General features: G+C 37.0%; 1 protein-coding gene across 1 annotated transcript in view; it reads right to left on the bottom strand.

Moving 5' to 3' along the window:
- Nucleotides 1-19,260, bottom strand: part of ARHGAP15 (Rho GTPase activating protein 15) — a 1,708,250-nt gene that overhangs the window by 995,689 nt on the left and 693,301 nt on the right. The window lies entirely within an intron of this gene.

The raw sequence follows: 19,260 nt of genomic DNA, 5'->3' as shown, positions 1-19,260 counted from the left end.
TTATTTGGAGCTTTTAGTAATTAGTAGTAGGATTTTATAGGACCCCCTGATATCCATACTTAGGACTTTGACATGGTCTTTTTCGCTGGTCCTCTTAGTCTTACCCTCTTATTATCCAAGGATTGCCTTCCCCCCCCCCCCCCCCCTCTTTATAAACACTTCTCTTACTCTTTATTTATTTTTTAAATCATTACTCAGCCCCTTTTTATTAAACTGGACCATTATTTTTTTCTCTGGTCTGAATCTTTTAATGATACTGGGTTTTTATGATACATTATTATATTTTATTAAACTATGATCTTAATTTGTGAGCGCTTTAATTCTCCACTTGTTGTATATTGTTACAGTAATATTTATTATATGTATGATTTGAATGTGTATATTCTCTGTAAGGACAGACCAATTACGAACATATAATTCAGAATGTGTGAAATATTTGTGTATGCCATTTGTTGTTGGTAGTCCATCCTTAGCTCCGGCTCCTGAGACACCTCCCACTCGATTCACATCCTATCATCAGTCATTCCCACCTGGAGGTGTGTCGGTAGTAGGAGCTCTGTGATTGACACAGGTGTGTTATAAATAGAGCAGGTATTTCCATGTATTAGTATCAGCCTGATGAAACGACTATTTGTTGAGAAACGCGTTGCTGTACGCTTGTTTTTATCTGTTTGTACTCAATAAATGTATCCTTGAGTACATCACACCTGCCTGTTTTTTATTACTATTGCCGCTGGAGCAATTTGGTTACGTTCCTGATCCCCTTTGGAGGTCCGCTGTGTCGAGTTCCCTTCGACTCTATTGGTTCCCCTGCTGGGTTTACTCTGACGCTGCTTGCTGAGTGACGTTGGCCTAGCGTACCGAGCTTACGCCTGTCTGACGGGCGACTTTTGGTTCCGTCCTGCCTGTCTGGGTACACGTTTGTACCGCCGCTCTTGTGAGTAACACTCTGTGTGGGGGGTCCGTTGCTTATGTGTGTCCCTTTGCTGCCTAAAACGATACTTGTCCCATGAGGCGCCTCTTCCATCTGTCATTCACAGGTTCCCGTTGTCCACTCACCATTTCTGAGAGAGCTGCCTGGATTGCTGTTTGCCGAATCCGCCATCTGCCACATGCTGTGATCATTTGCGCACTTCTATAGAGACTCTGTGTGCTATCTCGGTTCTCTCTAATCTAGCAGTACTAAAATAAAAGGTTTTTAATTTTTTTAATTTTTTTTAGCATATTTACATATGCTGTGGTGTAGCATCCCCTTAGCCCCCAACCTCCCTGATCCCCACCAAAACAGCTCTCTAACCCTCCCCATCTGCCTTATTGGCGGCCATCTTGGGTACTGGCAGCTGTCTGCTATTATTTCACAGTCAAAAAAGTGTTGTTTTTTTTAAATGTACAGTACTGTTACACCAGATATGAGTGGTGGCACTGGGCAAGTGGGCACAGTATACGCTGTGAGCCTGACACACACGCTGGCAGGCAGGCAACTGCAATAAGATTACACAGGAAAAAAAAAAAGCAGACTGATGTTCTAGCCCTAAAAAGGGCTTTTTGGGGTGCTGTCCTTACAGCAGAGATCAGATGAGTCCTTCAGTACTGTAGTGAACACTGAATACACTAGCCTAGCTATCGATTTCCTTATTAAATCATCAGCAGCTACACTGTTCCTCCTCTCACTAAGAATGCAGCTTCCGAATGAATCTAGAATGGATGCTGTCCAGGAGGTGGGAGGGTCTGGGAGGGAGGGTCTGCTGCTGATTGACTGGAATGTGTCTTCTGACTGTGAGGTACAGAATCAATGTTTATTCAATGATGACGAATAGGGGCGGATCGAACATCGCATATGTTCGGCAGCTGCGGCAAACGCGAACATGCTATGTTCGCCGGGAACTATTTGCCGGCGAACTATTTTCGACATCACTATTTAAAACTTATTAACCCCCTAATATGCCACCTGCCCACATCCTGCCACTATAATAAAGTTATTAACCCATATTCCGTTGCTCCCCGACACCGCCGCCACTAACTAAACCTTTTAACCTCTAAATTGCTAGCCCCCCACATCACCACTAATAGATGAAACTTTTAACCCCTAAACCTATCACCCCCTAACTTTAATTTAAAATTACAATATCCCTATTCTAAAAAAAAAAAAAAAACTTACCTGTGAAATAAAAAAACCCTTTAAACTAACAATTAACCTAACATAACTATTATACTAAACTGTTATACTAAAATTAAAATAACTACCAATAAAAAAAAAACTAAATTACACATTAAAAAAACCTAACACTACTAAAAAAATAAAATTACAAAAAATAAAAAATACTAAATTACGAAAAATAACAAATAAAATGATCAAAAATAAAAACAATTATACCTAATCGAATAGCCCTATAAAAATAAAAAAGCACCCCCAAAATAAAAAAACCCTAGCCTACAATAAACTACCAATAGTCCTTAAAATGGCCTTTTGCAGGGCATTGCCCTAAAGAAATCAGCTCTTTTATCTTGAAAAAAATACAAAGACCCCCCAACAGTAAAACCCACCAACCCCCAAAATAAAAAACTAACAAAAAGCTAAGCTACCCATTGCCTTGAAAAGGGCATTTGTATGGGCATTCAGCTCTTTTACATTGCCCTGAAAATGGCATCCAGCTCTTTTACCAAAAGCCCAAACCCTAATCTAAAAAAAATCCCACCCAAAAATATTTAAAAAAAACCTAACACTACTAAAAAATAAAATTACAAAAAATAAAAAATACTAAATTATGAAAAATAACAAATAAAATTATCAAAAATAAAAACAATTACACCTAATATAATAGCCCTATAAAAATAAAAAAGCACCCCCAAAATAAAAAATCCTAGCCTACAATAAACTACCAATAGCCCTTAAAAGGGCCTTTCGCAGGGCATTGCCCTAAAGAAATCAGCTCTTTTATCTTGAAAAAAATACAAAGACCCCCCAACAGTAAAACCCACCAACCAACCAACCTCCAAAATAAAAAAAACTAACAAAAAGCTAAGCTACCCATTGCCCTGAAAAGGGCATTTGTATGGGCATTCAGCTCTTTTACTTTGCCCTGAAAAGGACATCCAGCTCTTTTACCTAAAGCCCAAACCCTAATCTAAAAAAAAAACCCCACCCAAAAATATTTTTTAAAAAACCTTACACTAACCCCTGAGGATCCACTCACAGTTTCTGAAGTCTGTACATCCAGGCAGCGAAAAGTCTTCATCCAGGCAGCGAGAAGTCTTCGTCCAGGTGGCGTCTTCTATCTTTATTTCTGGTGGTGACTTCTCTCTTTATCCTGACAGTGCAGAGCGGGTCCATCCTTGAAGACATCCAGCATGGAGCGCCCTCTTCATATGGTCACCGCCGTACACTGAATCTTTAATGCAAGGGAGCCTTTTAAAAATAGTGTCCCTTGCATTCCTATTGGCTGATTTGATTTTTAAAATTCAAATTAGCCAATAGGATGAAAGCTACTGAAATCCTATTGGCTGTTAAAATCAGCCAATAGGATGAATAGGATGAGAGCTACTGAAATTCTATTGACTATTCAAATCAGACAATTTCAGTAGCTCTCATCCTATTGGCTGATTTGAATTTCAAAAATCAAATCAGCCAATAGGAATGCAAGGGGCGCCATTTTGAAAAGGCTCCCTTGCATTGAAGATCCAGTGTACGGCGGTGACCGTATGAAGAGGACTCTCTGCGCTGGATGTCTTCAAGTATGGACCCACTCTGCAATGCCAGGATGAAGATAGAAGACGCCGCCTGGATGAAGACTTCTCGCTGCCTTTTCAGGGCAATGGGTAGCTTAGGTTTTTGTTAGAGTTAGGTTTTTATTTTGAGGGGTTGGTTGGGTGGTGGGTTTTACTGTTGGGGGGTCTTTTTTTTCAAGATAAAAGAGATGCTTTCTTCAGGGCAATGTCCTACAAAAAGCCATTTTAAGGGCTACTGGTAGTTTATTGTAGGCTAGGTTTTTTTTTATTTTGGGGGCTTTTTTATTTTTATAGGGCTATTAGATTAGCTGTAATTGGTTTTATTTTGATAATTCAGTTTGTTATTTAGTGTTTGTTATTTTTTGTAATTTAGTATTTTTAATTTTTTGTAATTTTAGACTTAAATTATTTTAGTAATGTTAGATTTTTTTTAATGTGTAATTTAGTTTTCTTAATTGGTAGTTATTTTAATTTTAGTATAATAGTTATGTTAGGTTAATTTATAGTTTAAACTTAGGTTTTTTTATTTCACAGGTAAGTTTTTATTTTTAAAAAAACCTTACACTAACCCCTGAGGATCCACTCACAGTTTCTGAAGTCTGTACATCCAGGCAGCGAAAAGTCTTCATCCAGGCAGCGAGAAGTCTTCGTCCAGGTGGCGTCTTCTATCTTTATTTCTGGTGGTGACTTCTCTCTTTATCCTGACAGTGCAGAGCGGGTCCATCCTTGAAGACATCCAGCATGGAGCGCCCTCTTCATATGGTCACCGCCGTACACTGAATCTTTAATGCAAGGGAGCCTTTTAAAAATTGTGTCCCTTGCATTCCTATTGGCTGATTTGATTTTTAAAATTCAAATTAGCCAATAGGATGAAAGCTACTGAAATCCTATTGGCTGTTAAAATCAGCCAATAGGATGAATAGGATGAGAGCTACTGAAATTCTATTGACTATTCAAATCAGACAATTTCAGTAGCTCTCATCCTATTGGCTGATTTGAATTTCAAAAATCAAATCAGCCAATAGGAATGCAAGGGGCGCCATTTTGAAAAGGCTCCCTTGCATTGAAGATCCAGTGTACGGCGGTGACCGTATGAAGAGGACTCTCTGCGCTGGATGTCTTCAAGTATGGACCCACTCTGCAATGCCAGGATGAAGATAGAAGACGCCGCCTGGATGAAGACTTCTCGCTGCCTTTTCAGGGCAATGGGTAGCTTAGGTTTTTGTTAGAGTTAGGTTTTTTATTTTGAGGGGTTGGTTGGGTGGTGGGTTTTACTGTTGGGGGGTCTTTTTTTTCAAGATAAAAGAGATGCTTTCTTCAGGGCAATGTCCTACAAAAAGCCATTTTAAGGGCTACTGGTAGTTTATTGTAGGCTAGGTTTTTTTTTATTTTGGGGGCTTTTTTATTTTTATAGGGCTATTAGATTAGCTGTAATTGGTTTTATTTTGATAATTCAGTTTGTTATTTAGTGTTTGTTATTTTTTGTAATTTAGTATTTTTAATTTTTTGTAATTTTAGACTTAAATTATTTTAGTAATGTTAGATTTTTTTTAATGTGTAATTTAGTTTTCTTAATTGGTAGTTATTTTAATTTTAGTATAATAGTTATGTTAGGTTAATTTATAGTTTAAACTTAGGTTTTTTTATTTCACAGGTAAGTTTTTATTTATTTTAAGATAGGGATAGTGTCATTTTAATAAAAAGTTAGGGGGTTGTTAGGTTTAGGGGTTAATAGTTTAATTTAGTTTTTTGCAATGTGGGGGGCTGGCGGTTTACAGATTAATAGGTTTATTTAGTGGCGGTGATGGGGGAGGCCAGAGGTTTAGGGGTTAATAACTTTATTTAGTGTCAGCAATGTCGGGAAGCGGCGGAATAGGGGTTAGTCGCTTTATTATAGTGTCAGCGATGACGGGTGTGGGGGATAGGGGTTAATAATGTTATTATAGTGGCAGCGATGTCGGGGAGCAGCGGAATAGGGGTTAATAACTTTTATTAGTGGAAGCGATGTCGGGAGCGGTAGATTAGGGGTTAATACATTTATTTAGGTGTTGGTGATGTTGGGGGCAGCAGATTAGGGGTGTTTAAACTTGGGGTTTATGTTAGTGTGTTAGGTTTAAACGTAACTTTTTTTCCCCATAGACATTAATAGGGTTGCGTTACGGTGATCGCCATTCTGCACTTCAGGTGTTAGGCTTTTTTCTAACACCTTCTACCCATTGATGTCTATGGGGGATAGCATGCACAGGCAGGTCAAAGCAGCCCTTGGCTTTTGTGTGGTATGGATTTTATTGCCACCATATCGCACGCACAAGGAGGCTTTTCAGAAACTTGGAATGGCAGCGCTATGGAGAGTGAAATAAGCAACTTTTTTTGTGTTCATTTCGTGCCCTCTATAGCACAAAACTCGTAATATAGGCGCATATCTTTTACTGGATTCTTTAAAATCTAAAAATAGTGCTCAACACACAATTTTTATTTTTTCAAAACTAATAAATATGTTCATAAATAATGGTTTATCTTGTCTTCTACAACTATTTTTTTTTGTTAGGGGCTGTTAATCTTTCACCACCTTAATTCACATTTAAACTTTTCCTGGTTTCATTAAAATGTAAAATAGTACTTATACACTTTGTAAACTAAAAAAAACATGTTTTGAAATAAAATAGGAGTATCAAAGTCACCACATTCAAATGCACAGAGTAGCAATTGATTATAATCCATTTGTGCATGATGATCCTTTTTTCCCATTGGCTACTTAGCTTTTAGCTTTATAATATTCTAACAAAAAGTAGCATAAGTCCAGTTTCTGGTGTATTACATATGCAATTAGTATTACATCTGTAATTCCGATATACTAGGTAATTAAAAAGATGCTAAGTTTAATGTTTCATTACCCAAACTGAGTTTGAAGTTTTTGTATGCTAAACTCTTAAAGAATGTTATGGAGCCTATTCCAGTAAACAATGAAGTAAGTATGCCCTTTAGCAAATCCTATTCATAGAATAACTTTGCCCCCCCCCCGATAAAAAGGTTTATGGAACCACCACTAATTAAATATACAATAGGAGTAGAATAATTAATTGAGTAACAAATATATATATATATACAGGTTAGGAGGCTTACTTTGCCACTGAAAGTTTCAGCATACAATGTTTCCACTGACACAAGGGATTCTGGGTAAGACCATGTAGATACAAATCATGTCTTAATCTGTGTTATACACAGCTGATGTGGTGCCACTCTTCAAAAAGGGAAGTAGGGATGATCCAGGAAGCTATAGACCAGTTAGTCTGACATCAATAGTGGGGAAGATATTTGAAGGGATTATAAGGGATTATATTGACAAGCATATTCGTGTAAACAAGATTATGAGTTCTAATCAGCATGCTCAAAAATGAACTCACCCGGGGAACTCCGTTAAAATTTCAAATTCTTTATTTCATAGACAAAGCATTAAAACTTTTTCCTTTGTGCAGCAACATACAGGTAAAAACAGGTATTTTGTGCATCCTATAATTCAGACACACATGTTGAACTAAAGGTAGCGTCAAGGGATCAGCTGACGCGTTTCGGCCAATAGCCGTAGTCAAAGCTGCTTGACCCCTTCACACACCTCCGTGTTTAAAAAGCAGATTGTAGCTTCTCATTGGTTACAAAAAACATGACGCTACCGGTAATGATTGGTTACATTTTACCAAACCTTCTAACTGTTACTCTGTTTCAAAATATCTATTCCTTGCTGCACTCATTATTTGCTTAACCAAATCGTTTCATGACTGTGACCTGTCTCTCTCACATTTTATAGTAATAACCACTTTTTAGGTGTTCTTAATATATGTGTTAAATTCATTTAGCAACATCATTCTTGCTCTCTATTCAGTATTTATTTGTTAAGTGAATGTTTAGATGAAATACAATTTATATATTTGTCGAAACCTAAGCATAACATTTGTTTCAAATTCGTGTGTCTTTAAAGTGATTTTATTCTTTTAGGTGATTTATATGGATTCTCTCTTTCATCAATTCCATTTTATTTCGTCATTTTATAAGTTTTCAATTTTTATTACAAAACACCACTATGTAACTTGGTTGGTCTTAATGTGCTGAAATTTATATTAAATTGGATTTTAGTTTAGATTTTAAACTTTTTGAGCTTAGCTCAAATATTATTGACTCCTATTTAGCTCTTTTCATTTATTGCTGTTCACATATTTGTCAATCACACTTCTTTTTCAGATATGTAGCATGGTTAGTCTTAATGAAAATTTTGATTTTATTGTTTTTTATATATATATCTCACTTTACCTAATTCTACATTTTAGTTTCTCATATAGTATCTTGTGGCCTTTTTCTTTTTTACTCTCATTTTTATTCCCAAAAGTTTATCACATCTGATTCAAGGTTTAACCCCTTAGGTAATCGCGTCTGTAATTTTATCATCCAAAATACTTCTCGTTTGGATAATAGATCATTTATATCTCCTCCCCGTTTGGGCACCCTTACTTTTTCTATAATCGTCCATCTCAATGAGTTAGGACTTTTCTCATGTTTACCTGAAAAATGTTCTATCAAGGGTGTTGTCATGGTGCCAGTTTTTATATTGGAAACATGTTCGCGTATGCGACTCCTTACCTCTCTTGTCGTTAACCCTGTATATTGTACATTACAGATCTGACAAGTTAGTAAATATATACAATTTGTTGCCCTGCAATTTAGACATTCACGTTGACTAAAAGTTCTCCCAGTGGCTTCACTTTTGAAGTAATTACCAGGGGTTAGATATTCACATGCTGTGCACGTATGGTTACTGCATGGAAAAACCCCTACACAGCTCAACCAGGAGCTTGTAAATGTATTGTTCTCTGGAAGTTTTGTCGGTGCTACAATATTGCCTACTGTTTTTGCTCTTCTATATGAGAAGTTGCACCCTTTTTTGGCAATATTAGCTAGACGATCATCAGCGCTCAGTATAGAGAGGTTCATTTTTATTATATCACAGACCTTGTGGTACTGATCACTATAATCTGTTACAAAAAATATACCTCTGTCAGAAAAATCCTTTTTGTCTTTTTTAGGGGGATCTTGGAGTAAACTTTCTCTTTCAATTTCCCCTACCGTTCTGTTTACATTCTCCACCATGGTTCTATCATATCCTCTTTTACTTAATCTTTCCTCAAGTTCTCTGGCTTGTTTATTATATTCATCTTTCTTAGTACAATTTCGTCTTAGTCTTACAAACTGACCCTTTGTTATAGCTTTGAAGATACCCTTAGGATGACAGCTTTTTGCATGTAGTACTGTATTTCCTGAAATTGGTTTTCTGAAAATAGTACTTGTAATGCCTTCCTCCTCTGTCCCTGTGATCCTAATATCTAGGTACTCTATACTTTTTTTCTCATAGTGATGTGTGAAACCAATCCCTATATCGTTCCTATTCAGTTTGTTGACAAAAGTCTCTGCAGAGTTTTGATCTCCATCCCAGATTATGATCAGGTCATCTATAAACCTTCTGTAAAATTTTATTTGACCCTGTTGGCATACTCTATCTCCAAAGATGTGGAACAGCTCCCACCAACCCATAAATAGGTTGGCATAGGAGGGGGCAAACTTAGCCCCCATAGCTGTTCCACATCTCTGGAGGTAGTAGGCACCCTCAAACAGAAAATAATTATGTGTTAATAAAAATCTGGTTGTATCCAGTATAAATTTTATACAGACATTATTGTAATCACCTGATCTCTTAAGAAAATACTCAATGGCTTCTAAGCCCTTGTCATGTCGTATGGATGTATAGAGTGATTTAACATCTATTGTAAGCCACCCAAATTGTTCTTCCCAATCAAAATCCTTTAGCTGGTTTAAAAGGTCTTTTGTATCTCTCAAATAGCTATACAAGGTAAATACCATTGGCTGTAGAATTGAGTCTAGCCATTGCGATAATCTTTCTGTTATAGACCCTATTCCACTCACTATTGGTCTACCAGTTACATCCTCAAGGGACTTATGCACCTTGGGCAGGTGGTTAAAGATAGGAACGATGGGATGTTCCACCATTAGATATTGTGCTGTTTCTTGATTAAACAAACCTAGTTCTCTGCCATCATCAATTAACTGTCTTAATTCTTTAGAGAACCTATTAGTTGGATTATTATAAAGTTTTATATATTGTGAGGTATCATTTAACTGTCTTAATGCTTCATTTATAAACCAATCTTTATCCATAACAACAATGGACCCTCCCTTATCTGCATTCCTTATTGTGATGTCTCTATTGTTACTAAGCTCTTGTAATGCTTTCCTTTCATTAAATGTCAAATTGTTTTTGTTATTTTTATTCTCCATATTGTAGAGTTCTGTTAGTTCTTTCTCTACTCTTCTCTGAAATGTTACCAATATAGGGCCCCTGTCTTGTATGGGATAAAACTTTGATTTGTTTTTAAATTTTGGTAAGGAAGGATTCTGAACTTCTAATTCTTGTGAGTCTGGTATATTTTCTGAATCGAGGGTCTCTAAAGCAACTACATCACATGTTTCTGTGAATGTCAGTGCAGTTGTTAGATGGTTATTTAAAGTTTGTGTCTCTCTTTTACCTAATATACCATCCTCACTACTTGCAAAATGTTTCCTTAGGGTAAGATTCCTAATTAAACCATTTACGTCTATTAATGTTTGAAATAAGTTAAATGATGTTGACGGTGAGAAACCTAGACCCAAGGATAACACTTTATTTTGGTCTGCTGTTAGATTATACCTTGAAAGATTCAATACACTTCTTATTGGTATTTGGTTTGTGTCTGTGTTTGTAGTCTCCCTCTGCTGCCTCTGCGCAATTGATACCTCTCCTGTGTGGGATTGTAACTCTCTTGTGTGGGATTGTAACTCTGTTTCTCCCAAGACTCTTTGTTTATTCCTCCCCTTGTTCCTCTGCCTCTTCCTCTTCCCCCTCCCCCTCTGGGTCTCCGCTGGGGCATGGGAAAAACCTGTTCAATATTGCTCTCCTCTAATACCCTATCTGATAATAGGGAGGGAGTATCAACATATTTACTTTGGTCATTTGTTCTTTTAAGGATAGAGACAGTGACTGGGACATTAGCTTTTTGTCTCACTACTGCTTGGTTTGTTTCTAAAGTTTCTATATGGAGGGACCTATCTTCTTCCCCTCCTGATGCAGAGTCCTCACCCCAAGAGTCCCCCTCACTATCTGTGAATGTTACTTTCTTGTCAGTATCATAGGAACGTCTCCCTCTACTTCTGGACCTGTTGTGACCCCTATTTGCATACAATTGTTTTCTCAGCTGGAACCTATCTTTTTTGTTCCAAATGTATACACTGTTATTCTCATAGTCCATTTGGTCACGTAGGTATTTACCATGTTTGATTTGCATCAATAGTTGTTTTGCTTCAGCTACAGTCTTGTGTAGTATACCATCAAATTTCAAGTAACTTTCTTCACCCCTTCTTTTATTTAATTCTTGCTGTGTGACTTTAATCAATTCCTTAGTGGTTGTTAACTGTCCATTCTTAAAGTCAATAATCATTTTTATTAGTTTTAATGAACAGTCCGTAAGGATTGTATTCCATTTTGAAATAAAGTCCACATCATCTGTTGAAAAAGTAGGGAACTTTTTGATGCGTAATCCCCGCGGGATCATCCCCAGGGAATGGTATCTGTCCAAAATCCAAATATCCCAACTCCGTCTCTTTTTTTTAATTAGTAGTTTTTCCATTTCATCAAATAATTGACTAAGTGATAGATATGTCTTATCAGTCGAGAATATACTTTCCAATTCAGTCACATTACAGTCACGCTCTTTATCAGATTTCAGTGAGTAAAAAGTCACAGACATGTTTTCTTGTATATATTGATCCATGGCGTGTTTCTGATTGTTTACTGATCTATAGTAGGAAGGTTATGGGTGAGATGTACCTTTAAATCTCCAGAAATAGTAGCAACAATGTATCTAACCTTCCCACACACTGAGCAGTTTTATCAATCTTGTAATCACAACTTATATCGTGTCATAATATTGTACTGTATATACCAAAAAAGTCCCTTCGATCGTCAATAGTACACTCAGAAGTCTTTGTAAGACCTTAGTAGCATGGATCTCGGGTCATGGTTTTAGAAGAAATAGATCATGTCAAACTAATCTAATTACTGTAGATTCTAGGAGGAAGTAAGTAAAAATATAGATAAAGGGGAATCAGTTGATGTGATATACTTAGATTTTGCAAAAACATTTGATACAGTCCCACATGAGAGATTAATGCGCAAAATTAAGGGACTGGGAATAGCTGAAAATGTTAGCTCATGGATAAATAACTGGATAAAAGATAGGGAGCAACGAGTAGTAGTAAATGGATCATACTCAGATTGGACAAAGGTAATCAGTGGAGTCCCCCAGGGATCAGTACTGGACCCTGTTCTTTTTAATATTTTTATAAATGACTGGGAACAAGGATTTAATCGCGACATCTCGATTTTTGCAGATGATACTAAGTTAAGTAAGGTCATTAGGTCAGAGCAGGATGAACTTTACAAAGGGATCTGCAAAAATTAGAAGTATGGGCAAGTAAATGGAAAATGAGATTTAATACGGGAAAATGCAAGGTTCTACATTTTTGAAGGAAAAATAAGTAGGCAACGTATTTTTTAAATGGGACAAGACTTAGCCAAAAAGAGGAGGAAAGGGATTTGGGAGTAGTAATAGATAATAAGCTAAAGATGGGTGCACAATGCAGGGCAGCAGCTTCAAAGGCTAATAAGATACTAGCATGCAATAAAAGAGGCATTGATTCAATGGAGGAAAGCATAATTCTGTCACTATTTAAAGCCCTGGTAAGATCTCACCTTGAGTATGGAGTGCAGTTCTGGGGACCGATCGCAAAAAAAGATATTGCAGAACTAGAAAAAGTTCAGAGAAGGGGCACAAAGCTAATAAGGGGATTGGAGAATGTAACCTATGAGAAGAGGCTAGCCAAACTGGGTCTGTTTTCCTTAGAAAAAATGCGCTTGAGAGGTGACATGATTACTTTATATAAATATATTCAAGGCCCATATACAGTGATTGCAGAAGCTCTTTTTATTCCAAGAAAATTGTTTGTGACAAAAGGTCACAATTTAAGTTTTTTTCACTGTAAGAGCAATAAAATTATGGAACTCATTACCAAAGGAGGTAGTGAATGCCAATACCCTAGACACATTTAAAAATAGTCTGGATACATTTCAGTATATAAACAAAATTCATGGATATGATTGCTAGTATTAAATGGGTCACCTTTTAGTGGGGTTATTTAAGCTTAACAAGCTTTTGTAAGTATTTTAGATTTGTATAGGTTGAACTCAATGGACTTCGGTCTTTTTTCAACCTTATCTACTATGTTACTATGTTACTAAGTTACATGGACTCCTTTAATGCAAGTGCAATGCTGTTCAAGATAGATGTAAAAGCACTGCATAACATAAAAGTGGAACACCAGAAAACCACTCATTGTTTTGTTGTTAATGGAACTCATGAGCATGAGGTTGGCTTTTAGTTATTGCAGAATCCACTGCTACATCAAAACCCTGAGTGATGAGAATTTCAGAAAGAAAACTAATTTTCTATCTTGTTTAGACGTGAAACATGCTACAAATATTTTCTCAAAATAACTGGATGATCCATCTTCTAATATGTTTTACTCATTACAACCTACTTTATTACTTGTTTATTATACCCTCACTATGCAATAATCATTAAAAATTAAATCTCTGTCCATGAGTGGTTTTCTACTGATGCACTCTGGTGCTATGCTTTAAATGCTATCACAAATGAAGTTTCATTTGAGCAAAAATGTAAAATGTCCATTACTAAAATTAGTTTAGAAATGAAAAAGTGATATAATGTCCACTTCTGTTTGGAAACAATGACCTAGGTAACAATTTTTGCAGTATGGTGGTGTCCGGCTATACCTCTGAAAAATTGAACTTTGCGTGCAGAATATGCAGGTCCCCCGTATTACAACTATACCGCAAGCATTTTAGCCTTTATGCAACTCTCCATATGGCACTCAAAAAATGGCTTTTGAGTGCAGGATTTTCATAGCGCCTGTATTATAGGTTGTGCGGTCCGGCTAAAATGCTTGCATTATAATCTATACCGACGCTATCCATTCCGCGATCTGAGACCAGTAGTTATGGATTTTGCAAAACAAAAATGTTTCACAAAACTTATAAATAAAATTTTACAAACTACACTAACACCCATAAACTACCTATTAACCCCTAAACCGCCATCCCCCGCATTGCAAATACTATATTAAACCTATTAACCCCTAACCTGCCGCCCACCCACATTGCCAACACCAATTAAACCTATTAACCCCTAAACCGCCGACCCCACATCGCTAATACTAAATAAACATATTAACCCTTAAACTGCTGGCCCCCCACATCGCAACTACTATAATAAACCTATTAACCCCTAATCTGCCGGCCCCCCACATCGCTAATACTAAACTAAACATATTAACCCCTAAACCGCCGGCCCCCCACATCACATATCACTAAATTAAACGTTTAACCCCTAAACCTAACACCCCTAACTTTAAATTAAATTTACAATGTAACTATCTTAAAATAAATAAAAACTTACCTGTGAAATAAAAAAAACTAAGAATAAACTATAAATAAACCTAACAAAACTATTTTAAGAAAAGAAAATAAACGAAAAACAAGAAAACCTAAATTACAAGATTAAAAAATCCTAACACTACGAAAAAATAAAAAAATCTAACATTACCAAAAAAAAAACACTAACATTACGAAAAATGAAAAAAAAACTAACGCCTATATTACGAGTCTTGCGTTAAACTTAAAAAGCAGCGTTGAGAGGTCCCAACGCTGCTTTTTAACGCCCGCTGGTATTACGAGTCTGGCAGATAAAATAAACACTAAGCTAGCTACAATATAACTAATAATTACATTGTAGCTATCTCAGGGTTTATTTTTATTTTACAGGCAACTTTGTATTTATTTTAACTAGGTCCAATAGTTATTAAATAGTTATTAAATATTTAATAACTTCCTAGTTAAAATAAGTACAAATTTACCTGTAAAATAAACCCTAACCTAAGTTACAATTACACCTAACACTACACTATATTTAAATAAATTACCTAAATTAACTACAATTAATTACAATTAAATTAAATAAACTAAAGTACAGAAAAAAACCACTAAATTACAGAAAATAATAAAATAATTAGAAGAATTTTAAACTAATTACACCTAATCTAATCCCCCTAATAAAATAAAAAAGCCCCCCAAAATAATAAAAATTCCTACCCTATACTAAATTACTAATAGCCCTTAAAAGGGCCTTTTGCGGGGCATTGCCCCAAAGTAATCAGCTCTTTTACCTGTAAAAAAAAATACAATACCCCCCCAACATTAAAACCCACCACACACCCATCCCTACTCTAAAACCCACCCAATCCCCCCTTAATAAAACCTAACTGATGCTGACAGCCAATAGAATGCAAGCTCAATCCTATTGGCTGATCGGATCAGTCAATAGGATTTTTTCTACCTTAATTCCGATTGCCTGATAGAATTCTATTAGACAATCGTAATTGAAGGGATGCCATCTTGGATGACATCACTTAAAGGTACCGTCATTTAGTGTTAGTCGTCGGATGGAAGAGGATGCTCCACGTCGGATGTCTTGAAGATGGACCCGCTCCGCTCCGGATGGATGAAGATAGAAGATGCCGCCTGGATGATGACTTCTGCCCGTCTGGAGGTCCTCTTCTGCCTGGATCGGATGAAGACTTCTGGCCGTCTGGAGGACCACTTCTGCCCTGTTGGGTGAAGACGTCTCAAGGTAGGGTGATCTTCAAGGGGTTAGTATTAGGTTTTATTAAGGGGGATTGGGTGGGTTTTAGAGTAGGGTTGGGTGTGTGGGTGGTTGGTTGTAATGTTGGGGGGGTGTTGTATTTTTTTTACAGGTAAAAGAGCTGATTACTTTGGGGCAATGCCCCGCAAAAGGCCCTTTTAAGGGCTATTTGTAATTTAGTATAGGGTAGGGATTTTTATTATTTTGGGGGGCTTTTTTATTTTATTAGGGGGATTAGATTAGGTGTAATTAATTTAACCCCTTAATGACCACAGCACTTTTCCATTTTCTGTCCGTTTGGGACCAAGGCTATTTTTACATTTTTGCGGTGTTTGTGTTTAGCTGTAATTTTCTTCTTACTCATTTACTGTACCCACACATATTATATACCGTTTTTCTCGCCTTTAAATGGACTTTCTAAAGATACCATTATTTTTATCATATCTTATAATTAACTGTAAAAAAAATTATAAAATATGAGGAAAAATGGTAAAAAACACACTTTTTCTAACTTTGACCCCCAAAATCTGTTACATATCTACAACCACCAAAAAACACCCATGCTAAATAGTTTCTAAATTTGTCCTGAGTTTAGAAATACCCAATGTTTACATGTTCTTTGCTTTTTTTGCAAGTTATAGGGCCATAAATACAAGTAGCACTTTGCTATTTCCGAACCATTTTTTTCCAAAATTAGCGCTAGTTACATTGGAACACTGATATCTTTCAGGAATCCCTGAATATCCCTTGACATGTATATATTTTTTTTTAGTAGACATCCCAAAGTATTGATCTAGGCCAATTTTGGTATATTTCATACCACCATTTCACCGCCAAATGCGATCAAATACAAAAAATCGTTCACTTTTTCACAAATTTTTTCACAAACTTTCGGTTTCTCACTGAAATTATTTACAAACAACTTATGCAATTATGGCATAAATGGTTGTAAATTCTTCTCTGGGATCCCCTTTGTTCAGAAATAGCAGACATATATGGCTTTGGCGTTGCTTTTTGGTAATAAGAAGGCCGCTAAATGCCACTGCGCACCACAAGTGTATTATGCCCAGCAGTTAAGGGGTTAATTAGGGAGCTTTTAGGGAGCTTGTAGGGTTAATTTTAGCTTTAGTGTAGTGTAGTAGACAACCCCAAGTATTGATCTAGGCACATTTTGGTATATTTCATGCCACCATTTCACCGCCAAATGCGATTAAATTAAAAAAAAGTTAAATTTTTCACAATCTTAGGTTTTTCACTGAACTCATTTACAAACAGCTTGTGCAATTATGGCACAAATGGTTGTAAATCCTTCTCTGGGATCCCCTTTGTTCAGAAATAGCAGCCATATATGGCTTTGGCGTTGCTTTCTGGTAATTAGAAGGCCGCTAAATGCCGCTGCGCACCACACATGTATTATGCCCAGCAGTGCAGGGGTTAATTAGGGAGCTTGTAGGGAGCTTGTATGGTTAATTTTAGCTTTAGTGTAGTGTAGTAGACAACCCAAAGTATTGATCTAGGCCCATTTTGGTATATTTCATGCCACCATTTTACCGCCAAATGCGATCAAATTAAAAAAAAAAAAGTTAAATTTTTCACAATTTTAGGTTTCTCACTGAAATAATTTACAAACAGCTTGTGCAATTATGGCACAAATGGTTGTAAATGCTTGTCTGGGATCCCCTTTGTTCAGAAATAGCAGACATATATGACTTTGGCGTTGCTTTCTGGTAATTAGAAGGCCGCTAAATCCTGCTGCGCCTCACACGTGTATTATGGCTAGCAGTGAAGGGGTTAATTAGGGAGTTTGTAGGGAGCTTGCAGGGTTAATTTTAGCTTTAGTGTAGAGATCATCCTCCCACCTGACACATCCCACCCCCTGCCAGTACTAAAATAAAAGGGTTTTTAAAAAAATATATATTGTTTTAGCATATTTACATATGCTACTGTGTAGGATCCCCCCCTTAGCCCCCAAACTCCCTGATCCCCCCCAAAACCGCTCTATAACCCTCCCCTCTGCCTTATTGGGGGCCATCTTGGCTACTGGCAGCTGTCTGCCAGTACCCAGTTTGCAAAAAAAAGTGTTTTTTTTTTTATTTGTTTTTTTTTTTCTGTAGTGTAGCTTCCCCCCCCACTCAGACAAACCCCCACCACCTTGCTGATCATTTTTTTTTTTACTTTTTAGACAGTTTTTTAACATTTTTTATTAAAGCATTTTCTGTAGTGTAGCGGTTCCCACCCGCTCCCTCCCCGTGCACGCGCCCGCCCTCCCGTGCACGCGTGCGCGCCCATGCGCGCCCCTGGACACCCCCGCCCACGATCCCACCCCCCTCCACATCAGCAGGGCCATCGATGGCCACCACCCGCCTCCCGGTCTGGCTCCCACCCACCAACGCAGTAAGCCACCGATCTCCGGTGCAGAGAGGGCCACAGAGTGGCTCTCTCTGCACCGGATGGCTTAAAAAGGTTATTGCAGGATGCCTCCATATCGAGGCATCACTGCAATAAACAGAAAGCAGGTGGAAGTGAGCAGGATCGCTTCCAGCTGCTATACACACCGAGGACGTGCAGGGTACGTCCTCAGGCATTAACTGCCTTTTTTTTGAGGACGTACACTGCACGTCCTCAGTCGTTAAGGGGTTAAAATTCTTGTAATTATTTTATTATTTTCTGTAATTTAGTGGTTTTTTTTTTCGTACTTTAGTTTATTTAATTTAATTGTAATTAATTGTAGTTAGTTTAGGTAATTAATTTAATTATAGTGTAGTGTTAGGTGTAATTGTAACTTAGGTTAGGGTATATTTTACAGGTAAATTTGTACTTATTTTAACTAGGTAGTTACTAAATAGTTAATAACTAATTAATAACTATTGTACCTAGTTAAAATAAATACAAACTTGCCTGTAAAATAAAAATAAATCCTAAGAAGGCTACAATGTAACTATTAGTTATATTGTAGCTATCTTAGGGTTTATTTTATAGGTAAGTATTTAGTTTTAAATTGGAATAATTTAGTTAATAATAGTAATTTTATTTAGATGTATTTAAATTATATTTAAGTTAGGGGGTGTTAGGGTTAGGGTTAGACTTAGATTTAGTGGTTAATAACTTTAATATAGTGGTGGCGACGTTGGAGGCGGCAGATTAGGGGTTAATAAGTGTAGTTAGGTGGCGGAGACATTGGGGAGGCAGAGTAGGGGTTAATAAATAAACAGTAGGAGTCGGTGATGTTGGGGGCAGCAGATTAGGGTTTTTTTAGGAATAATGTAGGTGGCGGCGGTGTCCGGAGCGGCAGATTAGGGGTTAATAATAAAATGCAGGTGTCGGCAATGTCGGGGGCGTCAGATTAGGGGTTAATAAGTGTAAGATTAGGGGTGTTTAGACTCGGGGTTCATGTTAGGGTGTTAGGTGTAGACATAAAAAGTATTTTTACATAGGAATCAATGGGGCTGCGTTAGTAGCTGAACGCTGCTTTTTTGCAGGTGTTAGTTTTTTTTTCAGCCGATCCTCCCCCATTGATTTCTATGGGGAAATCGTGCACGAATACGTTTTACCAGCTAACCGCTACCGTAAGCAAAGCTGGTATTGAGGTGAGATGTGGAGCTAAATTTTGCTCTCCGCTCACTTTTTTTGCGGCTAACCTGTAATACCAACGTTGTCT

The sequence above is a fragment of the Bombina bombina genome, chromosome 1 (assembly GCF_027579735.1).
Source record: "Bombina bombina isolate aBomBom1 chromosome 1, aBomBom1.pri, whole genome shotgun sequence".
Lineage (NCBI taxonomy): Eukaryota > Metazoa > Chordata > Amphibia > Anura > Bombinatoridae > Bombina > Bombina bombina.
The sequence above is the reverse complement of the archived record's forward strand: the minus strand, read 5'-3'. Positions and strand labels throughout refer to the sequence as shown.